Here is a 22,560-nt window from a genome sequence, read left to right as displayed (position 1 = left end):
CTTTCATGTGGCTGTAGGAGGTCTGCAGGGAGAGGGGTAGGTCGAGCAGGGTGTCCCTTCCTTTGCTCAGAAACCGTCCCCACAGCCCTGCCCCCCAGTCCTTCTGCGGGACCCGATGAGAGGTCATGGCGACCTCGTAGGCCCTGAACCATTGTTGAATGTCATCATTTTTATAATATTCTTTGACCACGTCCTTGGGGATGTGGACCTTCTGTTCCGCCGGGGAGGCCGCCTCTGGGTTCCCCGGGGGCCTCCCTTCCTCGTTTCTGGCTTTGAGCTCGATCTCCTTCAAGCTGCGTTCGTGCTCCCGTTGGAGCTTCCTTCCTTCGTGCTCCCGTTGGAGCTTCTTCTCTTCCAATTCGCCTTGTACGCGTATTTGTTCTACTGCTAGCTTTTTTTCCGCTAATTTCAATTCGCCTTCGATTTTGAGTTTGGCTAACTCGAGTTCGTGATTGCGACTTCTCTCTCTGTCTGCGAGTTCTTCCGGGGAAAGGCCCCCGTCTGGCACGAAGCCTCGCACCTGATTGCTGCTGCTTTCGCCTTGGGGGGGTTCTGCTTCGTCGTGTCGCTCCCCCATGCCTTCGGGGCGGGAGGCCCCGGCATCCACCCAAGCTTTCAGTGCTTTCTGCAAATCTTCTTTGGTGTTGAGACCGGTGGTAGCGATTTTAAGTTCTTTGCAGAATTGCTTCTGTTCTTTGTGCGTGTATTCTTCTAGTTGTTCCACCTGGAACACCCTGTTGGTGTTGGTTTCTGCGGGGCTCATGGCGCTTCCTTCTGCCATTTTTGTCGGTAGTGCGTCCGTCGTTCACGGTACGATCTCTAGGTTATGGGCCCGAATCCCGTCGCTTGCCACCAATGTTAGAAGGCGACCTCAGAGGGGCCCGGAGGGAGCCCTGACTGTCCTGAGACCCACCCTCAAAGTATCGTAGCCGGGCACTGGCGGGAGACTCCGCAGGGGAGGAATCTCGTATCTAGGATCGTACACTCGGCACCACACGACAAAGAGACACCACACCGAGGGTTCTTAGGATTCAAGCTTTATCAAATCGAAGTGGTAAGATCTTTATGATCAGCAAGGCGGATATTTACAAGCGGAGCGGGGGCTCACAGAGTCTTGGCGGGGGTAGGAGGTAGCGGGACAGTCTTTGGGGGGGTATGGATCAAATGCAGGAGCGTACCCGGCGCACAGCTCACAATCCTCAAGCTGGGGGATACGCTTGTCGTCGGGGGGTCCGGCGGGACCAAAGAGAGTCTGGGGAGCCGCGAGTCACTCAGCAGGCTCAAGCACAAGTTCGGAGGTCTTACGATCTTCAGGGAGCCGCGAGTCACTCAGCAGGCTCAGGCACAAGTTCGGAGGTCTTACGATCTTCGGGGAGCCGCGAGTCACTCAGCAGGGCTCAAGCACAGGTTCGGAGGTCTTACGATCTTCGGGGAGCCGCGAGTCACTCAGCAGGGCTCAAGCACAGGTTCGGAGGTCTTACGATCTTCAGGGAGCCGCGAGTCACTCAGCAGGGCTCAAGCACAAGTACGGAGGTCTTACGATCTTCAGGGAGCCGCGAGTCACTAAGCAGGGCTCAGATGTTCCAAGGCGAATCTGCCGGACAGTTCCAGAGCACCCCTTGTTATAGGTCGACCCCTCTTTGATGTCCGGAGTCTGTGCAGGTAGGGGTCTTGTCACCTGGGGGTCGCTTGTCGAGGTTTCCTGCCATTGTCTTTTGATCCTTTCAGGGCCGGGTCGGGAGGAGTCCCAGACACCCAGCAGGCGTGGAGCCAGCTCTCAGGGATGCCGGAGTGCCGATCGAAACCCATCGTCCCAGGGGAGTTCAGAGGTGCGATAGAAACTGCTCCTCCCTCTCTCATCCCCTGGAAGCGTGATGTCTTCCAACCGGAGTGGCGCCTCTAGGCCCGGGTTGTGCTGGGGCCGGGCGGCCATCTTGGTGCATGAAGTGGGCACGCGTGCCCGGGGTGGCCGAAAGGAGAGAGGCCATGGACGGGGATGCCCGGGTCGCGTGTGTGTGTTCTGGTGGGAAGGATCGGCTGGGCCGTGTGCTTGGGGTCCCAGGTACCAGGTTAGGTAGTGCGAGGGCAGGAAGAGCCATGCTACGAGGCCGGGTCTAACATTGAGCCTCAGTCGGAGTGTCAAATATTCGAGCCCTGCCTCCTACATCTATTCTCAGTCTTGCAGGGTATAGCATGCCATATTTGAGGGCTAGGTTTCGCAGAGTGGCCTTCACCCCATTAAATTTATGTTGGGCCTCCTGTATCATCGATGTGAAGTCTGGATACAAGGACAGTTTTGACCCCTGCCAGGTCAAGTCCCCCCGCTCTCTGGCCAGCCTCAGTGCTATGTCACGGTACCTGAAATTCATGAGGTGAGCTATTATGGGCCTGGGAGGGAGACCAGGATTAGGTCTGGGGCCCAATGACCTATGGGCCCTCTCCACCACGAAACCAGCCGTAAAGGATTCTTTGCTCAAAAGATCGATAAGCAGAGTTTCTATTGGCACAGCGGGCTTCATGCCACTCCGTTGGCGACAAGCCTCTTCCCCATCTGAGTTTATGGAAGCCTGCAGTGGGGTGGTGGCTGGTTGCATTGCATAACAGATGAATCCAGCACATGGGCCGGTGATTTCATTGGATGCAGCCACGCAGACAGAATCTCTCTTGTTATGGGCCTGCAGGGTGACGTCACTTCGGATAACTCCAAGACGTGCGCCCCTTGCCCTCTCTTGCCCACACGTGCCCTCTCTTGGTCCCTCTACTGTCCTTAACTACTGGCATTGTCTGACTTTAAAAGCCTTTCTCATGAACCCCAAGGCTCCCCCAGGGTCTGTGGAGCGTAAAAATCAGTGCTCGCTCGGTGGATTCTGCCAGCTTTGCAGCAGGAACTGGTTTATCAGTGAATGGAATGGAAATGGAAACCGCAAGCTGCATGAAGTTACATTAACAATGTATATATTATATAGTGTTTGCTACCACATTAGTATCCATTTCTTAGCGCTGCATGTGCCAGATAAGATTTACTTCCTACTCAGTGCCATTCATGGTATTCAGAAGTTACCATTGGCCCAGCACCACAAGAAGTGTTGGATTTGCATGGCTGTGTTTGCCCGTCTCTTCACTTCAGTCACAAGCGGCTGTGTTTGCCCGTCTCTTCACTTCAGTCACAAGCGGCTGTGTTTGCCCGTCTCTTCACTTCAGTCACAAGCGGCTGTGTTTGCCTGTCTCTTCACTTCATTCAATGGAAATGGAGGAAAAGCAAAAGCCAGTTGGATCGTGATAGATATAGAAGTATTCACCGGAGCTACTTGGAGAATATCAAATCAGCCAAAAAATAATTTCTTTTAAATCTGGTAGAAAAGGCTGTTAATTCTAACAAGGAGCTTTATAACATCTTAATAGAGTTTACGTCATCTCCAGCACAGACATCTATATCTATACCCGTATCACAAAACTGGGTGGATTCTCTCTTAGAATATTTTGATGACAAAATAAACACAATTCATAGCTCCTTTCCACCACAAGAGAATACAATTATCTCTCGGAGTCATCTTTCCTCTCCCACCAGCTCTCCTCCCGTTCTGGAAGAGTTCTCTCCATGTAAGCTGGAAGACATGTTGGGAGCAATGGAAAAAATCAAATCAGGCTCACCTGTGGACCCTATACCATCACGTTTTCTTCCAAACATCGCATCAGTACTTGTTGACCATCTTACTGATCTGTTTAACTGTTCACTATCACAAGCAGTGGTTCCTAAGATATGGAAGGCTGCCAGAGTGAGGCCTATCTTAAAAAAACCCGATGCAGATCCCAATCTCCCAATAAATTATCGCCCTATCTCGCTCCTCCCATGTTTCGGGAAGATGTTTGAGTTACTGGTCAATAAGCAGCTCGTCGCTCACTTGGAAAGCCACGGTCTTTTGGACCCATCCCAGTCAGGTTTTAGGGCTGCTCACAGCACTGAAACTGCGCTGGTTGAAGTCACTGACAACATTAGGCTAGCATTGGACAGAGGTCGATCATCTATTCTGGTCCTGTTAGACCAGTCCGCTGCCTTCGACACCATCTCCCACAGTATTTTAGATCTAAGACTTTGGGAGATTGGTGTCCGAGGGAACGCCCTTAATTGGCTGAGGAGCTATCTAACTGATCGAGTCACAGCTATCCAGATCGAAGACACTGTCTCAAAAAACAGGTCGGTAAAGATGGGAGTGCCGCAAGGCTCTATTTTGAGCCCGACGCTCTTTAATCTTTACGTAATTCCACTGGCCAAGGTGGTCAAACGCCGATGACACTCAGATCCTGATCACCTTATGCCCAGATCCAGCGGACACCAAGCTACGCTTCCAAAATTGTATGACCCACATTGACAGGTGGATTCATCTAAATCATCTACAATTAAACGGAGGAAAATCTGAAATAGTCCTTTTTGGCAAAGCCCATGAACACTGGTCAAATGACTGGTGGCCTCAATCCCTAGGACTCTGTCCAGTGCCAAAACTATCAGTTCGCAATCTAGGCATCCTAATGGATAATCAATTGTCTATGAAAGATCAGGTTAACCACCTAATCGGTTCCTGTTTTGGCATTATGTGAAATTTGCACAAAGTTTTTAAATGGCTTCCGTTGGAAGCCAGGAAGCCACTAGTCCAAGGCCTAATTATTAACTGCATGGACTATGGTAATGCTTTGCTGTCCTCAATAAATGACCTTCTTACCCAACTTCAGGTTCTACAGAATACTGCCGCCAAACTGGTGTTGAATTTACCTCCAAAAGCCCCTTCAGCCCCCAGTTTGAGACTTCTTCACTGGCTTCCCGTCAGGAAACTGACCCATTTCAAAATTCTCTGCCTAACTCATAAGAATTTACACGGCAAGGGCCCCGGATATTGGAAAAAGAAACTTACCTGGTACCTTCCAAGCAGGATTCTGAGATCTAGCAGCAAATTCCTTCTAACACCCATCAAAATTCGGGCCACGAGAATGGGAGGAAGATCTTTCTCTTTTCTTGCACCTGCCCTTTGGAATAAACTACCCTTATACTTGCGTGTCATCTCAGACCATCAGAGTTTCCGTAAGGAATTGAAAAACTGGTTATTTGACTCCTAACAAGCTTCTACCTAAACCATACTTTTGAACCTCTACAAAGCGCCATGAGACTTTTAGGTGATATTTTTGCACTAAACAAATATTCCTGATTTGATTTTTGATTTGATTCACAAGTTCTCCAGAATGTGAAAACTAAATCTTAACATCTCCTGTTATTGTTTGTTTCGCACTACATGAAGAAGAAACCTGGGCTACTTTGAAGTACTTTTGATTGTGCATTCACTTCTTGGTTTTTGTAACAAAAAGCATCCATGATTGCATAACTCATCAACAGTGTATGTTGGGTCCCACCTGCTGGTCAATTGGTGCACTGCACGATAATAAAAAACGATGGGTAAAATGAGCAGGAAAATAGTGCAGACAGGGTAAAAGACGTTATGCGCCAAGCGATGATTCATTTTGATGGTGTGAGCTATATGGGAATGTTGTTTATCAACCGCTATAATCGCCCAGCATTAAAAATAATAATGACTATTATGACATTTAAAAATCCCATGAGTTACTGTCTTTCTAGGAGCACAAGTGTAATTATCTGTGAATAACTTATAACATGAATATAGGGATATATTTTCCAAATAACTTCATAGAACTCATACAGAATCCATATAACTGAGGGTACTGGATGTTAAAATATGTTTGGAGGATATTGCATCCATTCTGCATTTGTTTACTTTTTCTTCTACTGCCTCGCACAGACTTGTAATATTATCCTGTTTATAAATACATAGCAGCCTACAACGCCTGTATACAAGCCCTTCTTTACTTTCGTTAACCCCTTCGGTGCTCATGACGGAACGGTTCCGTCATGAGCCACGGTTGAGCTGTGCTCATGACGGAACCGTTCCGTCATGACCACGCCCGCGCAAGATTCCGTCAGCACAGCGGCGGAATCTGCGCAGCATGGAAGGGGTTAATACAGACGACTTGTGAAGTTTCTAGTAACCTTTACTAAACAAGCATTTACAATGCAATGGTCTCGGCATTGTCAAAGTTAGAGCTATTGGTATTGCTCATGACATTGGCCTACTGCTCTCTCCTCTAAAATGTCAGTGCTTGGAGATATGTTCCCAAAGTGGCAGCTTTGATTAAGGGCAGAGGTGGTAACATAGTGTGGTCCTTTCCTGCTATACTTCAAATTGAAACATGCAGTTCAATCTATATTACCATGTTTATGAATCTTTCACAAGAAAGTATTTCCCCCTCAAACAGGCTATGACAGCAGATACTAGGTGCACAGCGTCATTTCTAAAACAAACAAAAAACAACAACAAAGAAAGAAAGAAACGAGAGAAATAGCCAAGTCGAGAATATCCTTCTTACTCTGTCGCTATACCTTATTGGGAGACGCACATAGACTGAACTAACAAATGAGTAAAAAACATTTTCTTCTGTAATCGATCTAAATCGCTACACTTTAAAATTCGAACACTCAATGGTACACTATTGCCACTGAGACGGTTAGAAATAGGGCTTGTGCAGACCCATTCTGCATTGGGTTTCGCGATGTCCAGTATTCGGCAGTGTTGGCATGACAGACTAACTCAGTGAACACCGTAAGACTACAACATCCAGAATGCATTATGTTGTCATATTAATTTCCGGATCTGGAAGCAGGGTTTGTGATGATATATAGAGAGGTAGCTACCATAATCTTTATTTTTATAGTTGTAGCATTATAAGACTCTTGACACGAGAGTTCAAGGTCTCTGTGAACCGCTGTGACAGCCGAAGTCAGCCACCCTTCCAGCAAGATGCCCTGTTGAATGTCCAGGTTGTTTATTTGGGGATGGGATCCCTGAGCACTTTCGGTCTCTTACCTGGGCCGAGGCCCGCTGTAAAAGCGTCCAGGAAGCGCTCATCCTCCGCCGGATCGCAGCAACTTCCTACTAGCTGCGATCACGGAAGTGCTGTCGGGAATGAGGAGTGCCTCCACAGAAAGACACGCAGCAGAGGGCGGAGAATGGGGAACAACCTTACATGTAAACAATTGGAGGCGACAGATAATGTGGAATAATTCACTCGTAATCCAGAGCCACAGCTCCATATATACAGAGGAGGGCGGCCGTTGGAAACGTCACAGCTCGAAGACGGACGCCATAATGAAACTGACGCGGCAGAAGCGCGATCTGCAGAACGTCCGTGGGGAAACATGGCGGGGAGGAAAGGGAGATAGTGACGTCTTTCTCCGAGGTCAAGCAGAAATGCCTCGGAGAAACGCAGCGTCATGTTCGGATTCGGGGGCGTGTTTTTCTTTCTCTCCTCTTCCCATTGGCTGGAATGTTTACATTCCAGAGGAGAGAAAGAAAGTAAAAAACACGCCCCCGAATCCGAAAAAGACGGGGCTTAAATGGACAGGCGCCCCTCTCCTCCAATGGCTGGCCTCCGTTTAGGAAGCCAGCCAATGTAGAAGAGGGGCGGGTTCAAGCCCCGTACTAGAAAACATTCAATCTCGCGAGCGAGACTGCGCAAGTGCAGCTTTCGCTAGCCGAGACCTAAAAAATGACGTAGGTAGGTAATAAGTCATTACAGATGAGTTCTGACATTAGAATGTCTGCTGCCTGAGTCAGCAACCAGGATGAAAGGCAGTTCACAGGGCATAATGAAAGCTTCCATTTAATGAACACTATAAAAACTAGCTTTTATTTCGTAAATGTTTTAGTAAAACAAGCAAAGATGAGTAGAGATAATTATGGCACCATGTTTATTTTCTGCACACTAAAGGTCATTACAGGAAAAATAAAATCTCGCTGCCCTATTTGTGGTTTTGCTACAAACATTTTCAGCTGTCTATCGAAGACAGCTTTGTTTGTATTCAATACTCCAGGGAGCCAATCCTTATCGCTTCTCGGCCTTTTGGCTAAGACCAAGTGTAGTATCTGTTCTTATCAGTTTAATATCTGATACGTCCTCTATCCAGCAAGCCAATCCTTGCTCAAGATAGGATGGTTTTTTCAGCCAGTCTCAGTTACCCTGCTCTTATATGTGACTTTCTTTCAATCCTGTGTTTCATCCGACCACATAAGCTTTTTAGGTCGAATGTAGGCAGCGCATGCGCTGTCTGCAAGACCTGTTGTATTCAGTTAAGGACTTTGCTCCCGCCTGCTGCTTACCATTGGTTCAATTCAGTGACACTCCTCTTTTCTGCCTCATAGCAATATGTCACTTCCTTTTTTATTCTCAGAGGACCACCGGCCAAGTACAGATTCCTTACGCGTCGATTGCTTTTTTGTTGTTTGGGGGAACTCTTTTTGAATTGTTTTGTGCTTGTGTCATGCGTGTTCGGCTTTGATACACTTTGTCATTGTTTAATCTTATTTCCTGTATGTTTAGCTTTAGCACTCTTTGCCATTGTTTAATCTTATTTTGTGCGTGTTCATCTTTAGCACCCTTTGCCATTGTTTAATCTTATTTCGTGCGTAGTTCCGCTTCAGCGCCCTTTGTCATTGTTTAATTTTTTGTTTCTTCTGATCTCCATTTTATTTCTTCCGTTCTGTATTTTTTTTTGTAGGTACAAAAACCAATGCCAAGACTCGAACCCGGGTCGCCAGTCCCAAAGTCAGCAGCTCTGTAGGTTATGGCACATCCTCTCAGAAGCTAACTTCTTTGTTCAGGCTAGACCACTACAACGGCACACTGGTGAAAGGACCATGCGTGGATCCAGTGCTGCTGCTGTAGATCAGCTTGTAACAGCCCCGGGCTCAGAGGAGGCACTCTATTCTAGACCAGTCCTCTGTTCCCTGGTGTGCCCCTTCCCGGGACACACCCATAGGCCTCAGCCATGAAGATTGAGGAAGCGAAGAACACTGCACAGGGCTGGCGGGCAAGAGACCGCTTGGGAGATGAAGAGAGAGGTGCCGCTGTGGTAGGGGAGCGTGATGGGCATAGTGTTTTTAATTAAACGCTGTTGCTGTTTTAGTTTTTATTCACTCTCCATTGCTGTGTTTTTTTTTGTACCAAGACTCTGGCCACTGCGCGTCATGTTTGGCATAAATCCACTCATCTCCCCGTGCCACCCCCCACGACCTGCCGCATGTCGCTGCTGCTCCAACAGATGAAATCAGATTGCATGTGCCCCCTGCACCCTGAATCAGGTACATAAGATACCATGTGAAAGGTTGTTGGAAATAGGACCCTTTTGGAGGTGCTCCCGCCGAAGGAAAGAGGCAGACGCCATTGCAAGATGCCTATGTGCATCCCCTGTTTCAACGCCATCAAAGGCCAGCCACATGCGCGCCTCCTTGTGCAGTCTGTGTTTCAGCGTTGGAGTCGTTGTCCCATGGATGGGAGTGAGGCCGAGTGGTCTAAGGCTCCGGCCTCTCCGGGGGCCTGGGCTGCCAAGACTTGTCCTTCTGTTGCAATGTCCAGATTGCATTTCGTTGATGTGGGATATTTTTGCTTTGAAAATATTACGGTCTGGTCTCGTTTCATTACAAAAACATTACTACCATTGTTAACAGTAGCAGTTGCATGATGGAATCTGGTTTTGTAGTGCAATTTAAAAAAACATTTGACGTAACTAGATGCTCTCTTGCCAGTTTGGGTCTGGGCGAAGATATTTACCAATCTTTATAATTAATGCAGCAGCGAAAGCCATGAGTCTGACGTGTTTTTATCCAGCCAAAAGCGAGGCTTAATTATAAAGTACACAAGCAATCGGGTGTATTTGCAATATTGTAAATGTGACTGCCAGCGACTGACAAATAAGTTAAGCTTCCCTAATAGGCCGTTAGAAAATGACCCTGGGAGACCTTTTAACATTCATTACATTGATTTTGTGCTCAGATAGAACTGGGATACTTTACATGTGTTACTTTTTTAGCTGTAGTTTGCCACAAGCTAAGCTGTAAAAACTTATCACTGGACTGAGACAAACTGCCCAGAACCTGGTCAGAATCAGTCCAGATCAACAGTGTCAGAACAAGCAGGACTTAGCAAAGTTCATACCTCCATGTGTTTGATGTCTTGCTTCAGCCCCCTTCCAAACCTCACGTTCTTTCATAAAAAGACCTGCAAGGTAAGCTGCTTGCGTCAAAAATAATGTGACAGAGTTAGATTCTGGAGTAAATAAGAAGTGTAAATAACAGTAGATTGAAAGGGCATCCACCAGCTTTGGAGATGCATTTGCTCTTGTCTTCACGGACAGTTTGCGATGCTTAAGCGCCACCTTCTGACTTATTCATGAAATGCTGTTGCACGGTGCAGTAGACCAGTCACCCCCTTACTGCGTGTTATGTGGCGCGGTGAAATGGTAAACTCTGTCTCTCCTTACAGTGCATTTGATGATATTTGCCACCTGCATAATCATATCATGAGTGTCAAGATCATACGTGTGACATACTAGCAGGGCACACTGAAGCAGGGCTGCCACGCCCTAAATCAGACAGAACTGGCTCATCTCAGCAGGACTGCCTGTGGCCTACTGGGCATTAGTTCCACTTCTTAGCTAGGCAGCCATATTTCACTTGGGCTAATGGGACACGTTTTCACAGTGCTGTGTCTTACATGTGTCTGTTAGAGCTCTTGTCAGCATGTCTATGGTGTATTTAATGGACTGAATCTGCGCTTCTCAATAGGATCGCTGTACTTTTAGTGGGACGGTTGCAGCTCTTCTCAGCAGGCAATGTCATTCTATAATGAGACAGTCCTAAAACAACTGAGCATGGTTACGGTTGTTTTGCTGGAGCATTACTATAAGACCTGCTATAAAATTGAATAGAACGATAAGGGTACTTTTCAAAATGCATGCTAAATATGTAACAAGACAGTAACAGAACTTAGTCTGCCTCCAATCCACCCCCTTCCTCAGTCCACTCGAACCCACCTCACCCTATTCCACCCCACTCCAGGCCACTCTACGACACTGCACTCTACAACACTCTCTGCCACTGAACTCTGCTCATCTCTACTCATCTATACAACACTACCCCCACTCCACTCCACGACACTCTACTGAAAAAATTCTATCTATGACACTCTACTTCTCCCACTCCAGTCTAGGATACTGGCAACTGCCATATAGCAGCAATCCACATAAATACACTCCACATCATGCCACAAAATTCCAATCAGCACAATTTCACTGAACGCCACACACTTCCAACCAACACAATTCCACTCCACTCATTTCCATTCACACCACATAATTCGGAAACAAACCACATGATGCAACTCAACAGCACATTTACCCAACCCATTATATAAATCCAATCCACACCACAAAATACCACATCATACCACAAACACCACATAATTAAATACCACAACATACCATTATACAACACAAAATAACATTCCACATATTTAGACTCCATGAAACACAATCCCACTCCATATAACTCAACTACACTCAAAACCACATAATTACTTTCCAAATAATTCCACTGCACACCATGCCACATAATTCCCACTACACACATCCACTCCACACCACACCAGACAATTCCACGCCACACAATTCCACAACAAACAACCTCCTATGGTTGACTTCAGGCCTTCAAGCACAATTTCTTTCCCGTACCTTCTCAAAGTTTCCGTCCCTCAAACCCACGCTATCCTCCTCTTCTTAGGGTGTCTTCTGTGTACATAGGTGCCCCCTCTTTATAAGTCTGTAGCCAGCTCTCCCCTTCTTTCGCTCTTTCATACACACTTTCTGCTCCTCTGTCTGGAGTTCCTTCACCACTTCCTGCACAAACCACCTATCCCTCTCTATCTTCCTTTCTATCTATTCTGTGCAGCTTTCACCCCTATCTATTCAGCATGCCACATAATTCCACTACACAAATACACTCCACACCACACAATTCCACAACTAACAATTTAAATACAACCCACACAATTCCACTCCATACGACATATACCCACTACACTCCAAACCAAAACACATAGGTAAAAGACATTGCCATTTACAACGCCAATAGTTCTAACTTTGACAAATGCAAGACCTATTGCATTGCAAATGCTCGTTGGTTCTGCTGTTAGTAGATTTGTCATTTCATCATGCTAGTAAATGCAGAATGGCATCTAAGTAATCAGAACCACGTTTAAACACCATCAGTTTTCTCCATTTCAGTTCCACCTAGGTGAACTGAAAAGAAAAACTGCAGCAACATTGTGGATGCTACAACACTGGTCTTTACAGACATTGAAAACTGCCATAAGCAAGCACTGGCAAAGCCAATTTGTCTCACTTGTATATAAAGGTAGGTGAGACCAACTGGCGTTGCCAGTGCTTATCGACGCATTCTCGGCCTCTGCACTTTTTTAACCTGACTTATCTAAAACTGATTCAATTATCTTTTTGGAGAAAATTAATAACTGCTTTTTGATGTGTTTTATTTCACACAAGGGCCCAATTTATAATCTTTTTCACATAATGCAACACAGCAAGACAATTGCTGCTCTAAGTGAAAGAGTCCTCTCCTTGCACTGGTGGGCTCAGTGAAACCTAGCACCAGCGCAGGCAGCCTTGTGTCATGGTGCAATGGTGCCTGCGTTGCAGGCAGGATGGTTTTTGGGCAGAAAGAGGCTCCTACCTGCACAAAAACAATCCTTAGAGGCAATTTCCTCTTTTTAAGTGTTCTGTAGAATGCAGCACACCTAGAAATAAGAAATAATGAGGAGAAAGAAAGATATTTCCCCTCATTGCACCTCTGGTGGGAAGTCGTGCAATTCTGATACATTCCCAGGTCCACCAGTGTTGGTAAATCTGGCAGTGTGTCAGAATGCATTCGTGGATGCATGGGAACACCCAAGCTCCACCCACAAAATGCCTCCACCATGCAGTGTAATCAAGGCAACGACTTGCACTGCCTTGAATTACATAAGATTTACCAAGCCACACAGGACCACAAAGGTGCAAAATCTGAGTCTAGGTTTTGTGTTGCCCTATTTTGCCTTGTGTGGTACAAGGGTGACGCAAAAGAATGATAAGTCTGCCTCTAGGTCCTTCTTTTGTTCTTAATGTCAGCAACCATTCTACCTTTTCATATGAAAGAGAATGACTCTAATGATTTAAGTGGCTTTTAAGAAGGGTGATGTCATGACCACGTATTATACGGAATACATTACTCTCTCTATTTTACGTTTCAGGATATTGCAAGCCACCTTGGATTTCCATGACCATATAAAGGAACTCCGTCAATGTACATCTGTGGTCACGGAGCTCTTCAGTGACTTGCAGCTTCCTTATATTGTACAGAAGGTAGTATTTTATCCCATATACTGTGCAAAATGTTTAAGGACTAAACTGCCGTATTTCACATATTCGAAGCCAAATACAGTTACTGTAGAATTACGACATTCCAACAAATCTACAAAATGTTTTAAAATTGTTAATTTTTTAAAAACATTTTTGCACAACTATTTTTTGATGGTGTTCCAAAGAGATATCTCCAATCCTCTCCTGCCGAAGTTATGTTGTACTTTAAGAAAAATGGTCTTAGCAATTGACTTCGCAATGAATGTAGGAGAGGACAAACAAACATCACATGATTTAAAAATCTAACACAATTCCCTCAAAGCCTCTCCTCGCTACGTAATCCCTCCCAGGATCCTGTGATAATTGGTATCAGAAGAAAATTCTACCTTTATAACAAAATAGTTCTGCATACACTATGGGGAAGTTTCCATAGTACATACAGATACTCTTCACGATTATCTCATTCGGGGCATACAGAGCACACAGTGCAATGTCTCTTTACCGACTCACTTCATAAATTGATTTTTTTAAATCAGATTTATTAAAATAAGCTTTGGAAGAGGGGCTACCTCACTCTGATCAATTACACACATATCCAAAGCTTTCATATAATTTGAAAAGACAGTACTCTTTCCCTTCAAGCAATAAAAAACTTCAGATTTTAATGCAGCTCTGATGGAATCTGAATAACTATTTAGTATATTATTTCCCCACCTTAAAACAGCAGCCATTGCAAACACATTTGGTGAGAGGAACCCAAATTCAAGCTGGAAAACGAGCGGTACGGCCGAAGAATTCAAATTACAAATTTGGCTCCAAATCCGCATTTCAACCTTCTTAAAAATGGACCAAGACTGCTCTTCCATTACCTCACAGGTATAGGTCACGGAAGGCGGAATTTTAATCTTATAAACAGACAATAAATGGTCAAAATGCCTTTGCCCACAACACCTATATAGTCTGCAAATGGCTGAAGCTTGAGATACCGGCTTACTTCTGCACTGATTGATATGATCCTTTCTTAAGCAATTACTCGAAAAAATTCTACCTAGATATGGATACAACTACACCACTTACAACTTGTCATTCCCCATGAACCAGTGCAAACCCTACCTAACTCTGCACCCCCCGGACCTAAAAACCATAACTTTACTCTTAGAGATGTTTATTTTTAAAAAGTGTTCATCAGTATAATTTCCCAGATCAGGAAGATGTCTCAGTAGTCCTATCGGTGTTAAATCCAACATAACAATATCACCAGCGTATAGCAGACAGCCCACGCTCATCAATCCTAGCTTAGGTGGGTCCCCTTTACACTGTCCAACTCTGCAAGGTAAGTCATAGGTGTAAAGGGAAAAAAGAAGGGGCGCAAGTAGGCACCCCTGCATCAATTCATTTTATGTCTCTACTTTGCTGGACAGACCCTGATTCCCTCCCATCAGATCCAAGTTGAAGAGTGCAGAGCAACGTTCAATCTAAGCAAGTGCGCAGGGATCACCAGAGCAACCAACATCCTCCACAGCATCCCACGGTCAACCCTATCGAACAATGGGGAGATATCAATGAAGGCAAAATATAAGGACATTCCCTTACCTGCAGGATACTTCTCTATCAGAGTTTGGAGGGCCTTGATATTATCTGAGGTTCCACAGTTCTTACAAAAACCAGCATTCTCCACAGGAACAAGGTTGTTGCCAAATGCCAAATCCTAAAGGTGAAGAAGAATACTCTTGGCAAACAGTTTACCAATCGCATCCAATAATGCATTCTGTTTGAAACTAGCAGGAGAGGTTTTAGGACTTTTATATGAAGGCACAACAACACTTCCTTTCCAGGTAGATGGTTTAACCCCATTCAAATAACAATACTGAAAAACACCGGGCACAGAAAAAGAGCCCATGCAGAAACCTCTTGTTTAATGAAAGATATCGGGAGTTCATCCGGACCCATTGCCCCCGAGAATCTTGCTCCCTTAATAAAACTCTCTATCTCCTCACAAGAAGGTGGGCCATATGAATTCAATGAGGGAGGCTCATCACTTGACTCCCAACGACATCCCGCGACTTGAATTGATGGCATATAAAGGTGAAATATATTGGGTCCACTCTGCATCTTATATAGGGATGGTCTCGGCCTTAATTCTGGAATCACAATATTCAGGTATTAAAGACCAGTATTTATGAGAGTCACCAGAAAAAGCAACTTCTCTCTACGTAATCTATTTCAGGTCCTCCTCCCTCCTTCGTTCAGATACCTTGAATCTAGTTCTCACCCGCTTTAACCAATTTATTTCTCTATACCTCTATAGCGACGACTGCTTAAATTGTTTCCTTATTAAGGATGTACCTTCTGTACCTTCCAAATGATAACTACAGAGGGTTTAACACAAAGGGCCGGATTCACAGAACTAACTTAAGACAAAATCCTAAACTTACTACCATTTTGGTATTCACAGAAGGCACTTACTCATTTTGGTATTCACAGAAGGCACTTACTCATTTCGGTATTCCGTGAATACCGAAAGTCTTAAAGTCAGGATTGTTCTCAGTTTAGGAGTAGTAAAGTTAGGACTCCTAACTTTAGGCCTCCTAAATGCCTCTGTGAATACCGAAAATCTTAAAGTTAGGATTTTCCTCAGTTTAGGAGTCCTAAATTTAGGAGTCCTAACTTTATTACATCAAAAGTTTTATATTTTTTGAAGCATTCAGTGTGCCTGCTACCCAACTCCATGGGACTAACTCATCTCCATTCTAAGATTGCCTGGCCCACTGGTCCTCATATCCTACAATGTCTATCACTCTCTTCCCTGTATCTCTACCAATTAATATTGTGATATCCTTCAGGTTTGCAAACCCCCCAGCTCCTAAATGAATCTTGAGTGGACTCCTGGGTGCCCAATCTAAGGCTATCAGGCTTAGGGTCTATGCTCACTTCAAACAGAAAACCATCAATACCTTTTTTCCGGACATGGTCCACATTGGCCAGGATTAACATTACAACAAACCAAGAGACAAATGTGACCCTGAATCTCAGAAGTGGAGCAAGGGGATCCAAGTACACCCAATCAATATCTCTACTTGACACCAGGCACAGAGCCGCAATTTCTAATAAGAGCTGCAAGATAAAACTTCTATTCAGAGGGCTCAATTCACTATCAAAGAAGGAAACAAAATTCAAGGTATTGGAGAGATTGCCAAAAACAAGTCCTTCGATGGGATTATTATTATGCCTTGGCCCAGCCCCTGAATTAAGCGGCTGTGCTAATGGAAGAAAAGGAGGAGCCTCCCCATTAAGAGTCCTCACAAATTTGGTAGCATTACATAAAGAAGATTCTCCACGAGGGGGAGCTGGGGGAGATCTTTTAAGGACTCACTCAGACTCTTGTAGGATTCCACAACCTTCTTCATCGGTTCTCGTGGATTCAACAATCCCACCCCCAGCATCATCCTTCACTATACCCCAGTTCGTACCACCCCAATTATTATGGATAGTTACCCACATATTCCCCTTCTACTGCCGATGGCAGTCTAGGAATGGTACTTCTGATATATTAGGAATGGTGGGCATACTGATTACTTCTGGGTACTCAAGCTCCCAACCTAGATGACGACCGGTGCTCTTTGTCACTCCTACTTTTTGAAGCTGATTAATGGAAGCAGACTCTTCAGGAACATGAGAGAACCTGAGTTTTTTAGACTTTCATTTCATAATACGCCGAGTTCTTTTCTTTTTCCCCTTCTTGCGTTTTGACCTATTACGACTCTGGGGGCCCACTTCACAGGAAAATCACCATCTTGGTGAGCCCTTGAAAAATTAATACTAGAAGGGACATCTTGCAAGACTACAACCCTCCGGGTAAGGGGAGCCCCTTTTTTATATATCAGAAAAATAGGAAGAGGATTCTCAATTAGTTACATTTCCACTTTGGAATACATAACATCATTCTTCAGAAAAATGGAGAACGGGGCATATTGTCAATCTCCTTACTGGCCTCAGAAATACCCTTGGATTGCCCCAAAGACGTAGCCTTAGGGCCGCCATGATTACCCGCCTGAATTCCAATTTCTGCCACTCCATTTCTTACCACTCTGTTAGTTTGGGAGGCCTACGATTTCATTTCAACACCCCTTTCTTCCTTCCTTGGGCATAAGCCAATGGAGGTGAGGTGCTGCACCCCCATTAAAATTGGGGACTACACATCAAGCACATGATCAGAATTAGTAACTGTTCCATCCGACAGAGCCGAAATAGTTGATATGACCTTCCCTACGCATAATAAAATATCAGAGTGGGCCTTCCCCCACGTCCCCTCCCCTTCCAGATTAAATGACTGCACAAGTACTTGGGGCGCTGTGGACACAGATAAATCACAGTTCAAAGAGTTCATTGAGCCCATTAAAAAAAGCCTTGAAGATGGTGTTCTACAATATAAAGCTGGTAATGATGGACGTCTAGATAAATGATCCAGTGGCGGGCTCAAGACCAGGTCCGAGGCAATAAAAGATTTTCAGTTAGTCTCTCTAATCTGATTCTTTTCTATATGAACAGCGATGTCTGGCAAGGAATAGTCCTCCAATGCACCAGGGTTACCGTCACACAAATCAACGCCAAGCCCACCATAAATTACTCCAAAAGTCTCCTTAAATGGCAACACTTCTGACACGAGGGCAACATCTGGCCACCAGATTGGGCCACAGGACTTATGGGACCGGACTCAGAATCCAATTCCAGCAGTGTTCAACTTGGAAGCAGCCTCAATGTTCATGTCTTCCATTTCTTCCACTACTTCCGCTATATAACATGACTGATCAGACTGACTTACAGGATCAGCCAGAACTGGGCTGTGAATATATCGACTAGCCAGATGCAAAGCGGTACCCTGGGACAAAAACGCAACCAATCTTCCATCGTCTTCATTATCTGCACCTGACATCATCTTCAGTTCCTTACTTCCTGTCCGCCTCCCTTCTATGAGAACAGGGACAGTACAGAGGGGTGAGACTTCAGGAGAGACAGATGGAACTTGGACTTCTTTTGCTGAATTGTTTTTTTAGTTTTTAAAAGTTTGGGAGAACTAATAGAGATAATAGTTGGAACAGAAGTTGGTATTGAATGGCCAGAACACAAACACATAGATGACATCTTTATTTCTCAAATGCCTCAGATGCATGCTCTTCCTCACCTTTCCTTTGCAACTCCACAACTGGCGCCCACTCCTTTCTAGTTGTTTACTTGTCCCTTGTTCTATACAATGCCCAATATGCCTTGAGATGCCTAAAATACCTTAAATTGTGACCCGACTAGTGGGAGTATAACTTCACCTACAGGGCACAATAAAATACTACTGCCTCCACTGCAAGGAAACAAAGCTGCTCCACTGAACTGAACTTGTTACCCAGAGAGCCACTTAACAAGCCAGTGTTAGCAGGCAAAAAGCAATCTACAATCGGTTCTGTCGGGTAACACACTTGCTATGAATCTGTGCAGTATTGATCATGCAAAAAATGATGAGTCTAATACATTTCTTTATAGACTTCCGAATGGAACACGCATATATGAAATTACATTTTTGATATAAAAGCAGGGCCTGCGGTCTAAGCCTCCCCTGAGCATTACCGCTAAAGACCTCAATCGTCAGGTCATGAGGCCCAGCTAACAACTAATGCAAGTAGGTATAAGATGGGGCAGTGAGGGATCCCTTCTCTTACCAGGCCCACCAGGCAAGCGGGGAGGCCTGGGCATGATTTTCGGGCGGGACACACGACATACCAGGCGCTCTCATCTAGCACACACACAACAGTCTAGTGATCTGGAGCATCACGCCAGTAACTGCTGTCTACACAGGCCCACCCCTCGCTGTCACCATCAGATTCACCATGGAGGGGGCCATGGCCACGCTTGCTTCACTGTCTCTACATGCCGAGAACTCAGAGCGTACCCACCTCACTCCTTCAACCTCTGAGCTCTGAACACCACACTCCTGGCATCTGACGTCGGCAGGTGTTTCCTAAGGAATCATGAGATGGGTTGGTATTGATAGTTGTAAAATGGCTTTCCATATTTTGGGTGCGGTACCCGGGAAGTCTTGCTTCAGAGTATAAAAGCCTGTATCTAATTCCTTATTACAGGCGACTTATGAGGTCTCTACTCACCTGTAATAAAGACATGACATAGCTGGTCAACTGTAATTTTTTTTACAGTTGACTTTTGAGACCACAATGCCTGTTGCCTGACCAGCAGCCAGGGTGAAAGGTGTCATGCACAGCTTAAACAAGGAGGTATTTCTCGGGAGATATTTCTGCCAAAGATCACTACTTCTTTCTTGTCGATGTTGAGCTTGCAATAGTTGGCTTTCAGCTAGCTGGCAATTTTAGTCATGCAAGCGGAGAACTAGTTTCTTGTGTTGAGGGACAGTATGAATTGCATGTTGTCAGTGTAGGAGAGAATGTTGATAGCGTGTGCTTGTGGGACGTTTGCCACCGGGATAATGAATGCAATGTAGAGTGCGAGGCTGAGCAATAAACATTGAGACACTCGTGTACATCATGCGTCCATGAAAGCACTTTTCCATGTTGCACACTGTCTTTCATTCGTCCATTCACCTGCACACGTGCACTCTTTGAAGCTTCATTGTTGACTACATCTTGACAAAAGGTGTGCATTCCTGAAATTAGTAGATAACAAATGCATATGTGGAGATGGTATTAAGCTACATGGACCCGTGAGGTAGAGATTTTCTATGTAGGTCAGTACTAAATGTAAGTTCTTGATGAAAATTACATCATGGGATATAGAGACCCAACATGTGGATTTACTATGACTGCAATACTGATAACAGGGTAGCATAAAGTTATTTTCAAAAGCCTTCAAGTTTTTGTTTGGTGGCATTTAATGTATTTTTCCAAAACTAAAAGCTGACACTTGGTACCAAAATATGCAATTGTAGAGGATATTTTAAACTAATTTATGCGGGCAGAGGTATTGCATTTCCATAGTTTATTCAAAAGCTGAAATTTGAGCAGGAATAACTTAGTGAGTTATGGACAATTATTACTGATGCTGTTTCCTTGGTACCATAGGACACTTGCTGCTGTCAGTTAATTCATGATTCAAATGGAGGCATTTCATCATATATATTGATAAGGTCTATTAATATATTATCGTATGTACTAACACATTATCGTATCGTACTATCGTATCATATTATCGCATGTGTTAGTAACACAGCAAGAGGGTTTTGAAATGCGCACATTTATACAAGGGGTCTCGGGTGTGACAAATCACACATCAGTAAAGGCCTCAAAATGACACTTTCTGATGTAGGAGATAAAACACACGAACATGTCATGCCTTACTTTATCAAAAACACCTCCATGTAAGGAGAAATAGGGTCTAAGGGAAAAGTTTAACGACCAGCATACAGTTCCAATCCCCAATACAATTTAAGAAAAATACAGAGGAAACTGGTGGTCTAAAAAAGGAAAGAACATAAGGAACAAACAACCTGTCTCCTAGCACCAAAATAAACTATCCTTCCAATAACAGTCACTAGTGAGTAAATACTACAAGTGAGGAAGAGAAAATAGAAAGGAAATAAATTCACAAAAATGTTGACAGGATTTCCATCAACTGCCAAGAGAGGCCAGTGTCATCATTTGGTTATCCTTCAATCTTGCTACTACTCCTCAAAGCCTTGAGGGAAAACATGTAGCAAAAGATTGCAACTGGATAATACGAAAAAAGTCAGAGAAGAAACTTTCAAAGACAGAGACTAACCAAAGTGGTCATGATTAATACAGCAAAAGTAAGTCGTCTCTTGTGTGATGGAAATGTGAGTGCAGTGCATACAAGTGAAGATTAAAAAAGGAGTTGGAAGAGAGAGAAACAGCCTTTAATCACCATCTCACTGCCAATCCTGTTAAAAACATGTATAAGCAACTTTTAGGTTGCTTCACAATGGGCCAACTAGTTTCAGCCAGAATGGACCTTTTTCCCGGCTTTCTTCAGGACCTAAAAAATTAACCAGCTACTGCAAATGTGGTGAAAGTGACAAAAATAATTATCGTTGTCAAAAAGTACAACCTTGAGTGATGAGATCTCTGAATGAGCAGGGCAATCTTCACTCCTATAATAAACAAATAAATTAACAAAAATAGTCTTCTTCGTACTCTGAGTATTGGTTTAGTTTGTTCCTTAAGACTCTAAGCATCTCAGATTTGCGATTTAATTCAATTCTAATTATCACATGTTGAGATACCGCACTGCCATACAGTTAATGAGGATCAGTGCACTCACCTGCATCATGTGAGATTCAGGCCTCACCTCACCCGGTCACTAACTCAGGCTTTAGGAGACCCCGCTCTGAAGGAAAATGGATATACAAACAGGCGGATCAATGATAGCTTAAAAAATATAGTTGTATTTCTCAAGAATCTTCTAAAATATTATTTTCTTCTTCTAGCTCTATTATATGGTCCATATAGTGTCTGTTAGATGTTCCTAATGTCTCTAATGTTATCGCCCCACGAATTACCGTTACTTTATCTAATGGAAATGGCAACTGCTATTTGTTTCCTACTAATAGAAACCAAGCGAGCCTCAAACCTGATAGAATAGGCTCAATCAGAAAAAAGATATCGGCAGTGAAAAAGCGTTAGCATGATTTACGCTCAAAAGTTACTGTTTTAACGTCCAATGGAGTTTTTTTGGCGACGTGCAATGCTCTTTATATACAACAACCGCATGTTCTGTGGAATATCTCTAAAAATACGCTGAACACCCGACAGCTAACACGTAGCTAAATCGCTACTGAGAAGTGCAGCGTTAGTTTGCTGATAGACTGACTCTGAAAAATGGAACAGTATGAACACCCATTTGAACAAAGTCTTGTCACTCACCTATCCGTCGGTGCCTCGGACTCTCCTGGGTTTGTGGGAGGTACCGTGGCTCCGGCTAGTGAAGTTTTTATAACGCGCTTACTGCGTGATTTGCAGATGACGATATTAGAACTACCAAATGACGTATTAGAAACAGGAAATGGTAGTTTCTTTGACATAGCTTCCGATAGTGAGAAAGCTTTATCGATATCGACATTGAACCAGCATGTAAAGTTGTTGACACGTCAAAAGGGGGGGGGCGCCAATCAAATTGAAGTATCAGAACTACCAATTGGCGTATTGGAAACAGGAAATGGTAGTTTCTTTGACATAGCTTTCGTCTAATAAGAAAGCTTTATTCATATCAACAATGAGCAA

The 22,560-nt window shown here is 44.3% G+C and overlaps 1 protein-coding gene and 1 pseudogene across 1 annotated transcript in view; both read left to right on the top strand.

Moving 5' to 3' along the window:
- The window catches only part of LOC146813814 (beta-1,3-galactosyltransferase 2-like), a 202,163-nt gene that overhangs the window by 171,416 nt on the left and 8,187 nt on the right, over positions 1 to 22,560 (top strand). The gene's annotated exons all lie outside the window — the stretch shown is intronic.
- On the top strand, positions 7,947 to 8,104 carry LOC146813815 (U2 spliceosomal RNA; annotated as a pseudogene).

Source organism: Triturus cristatus, chromosome 6, assembly GCF_964204655.1.
Source record: "Triturus cristatus chromosome 6, aTriCri1.1, whole genome shotgun sequence".
Lineage (NCBI taxonomy): Eukaryota > Metazoa > Chordata > Amphibia > Caudata > Salamandridae > Triturus > Triturus cristatus.
Note: the sequence above shows the minus strand (reverse complement) of the source record. Positions and strands in the feature narration are given on the sequence as shown.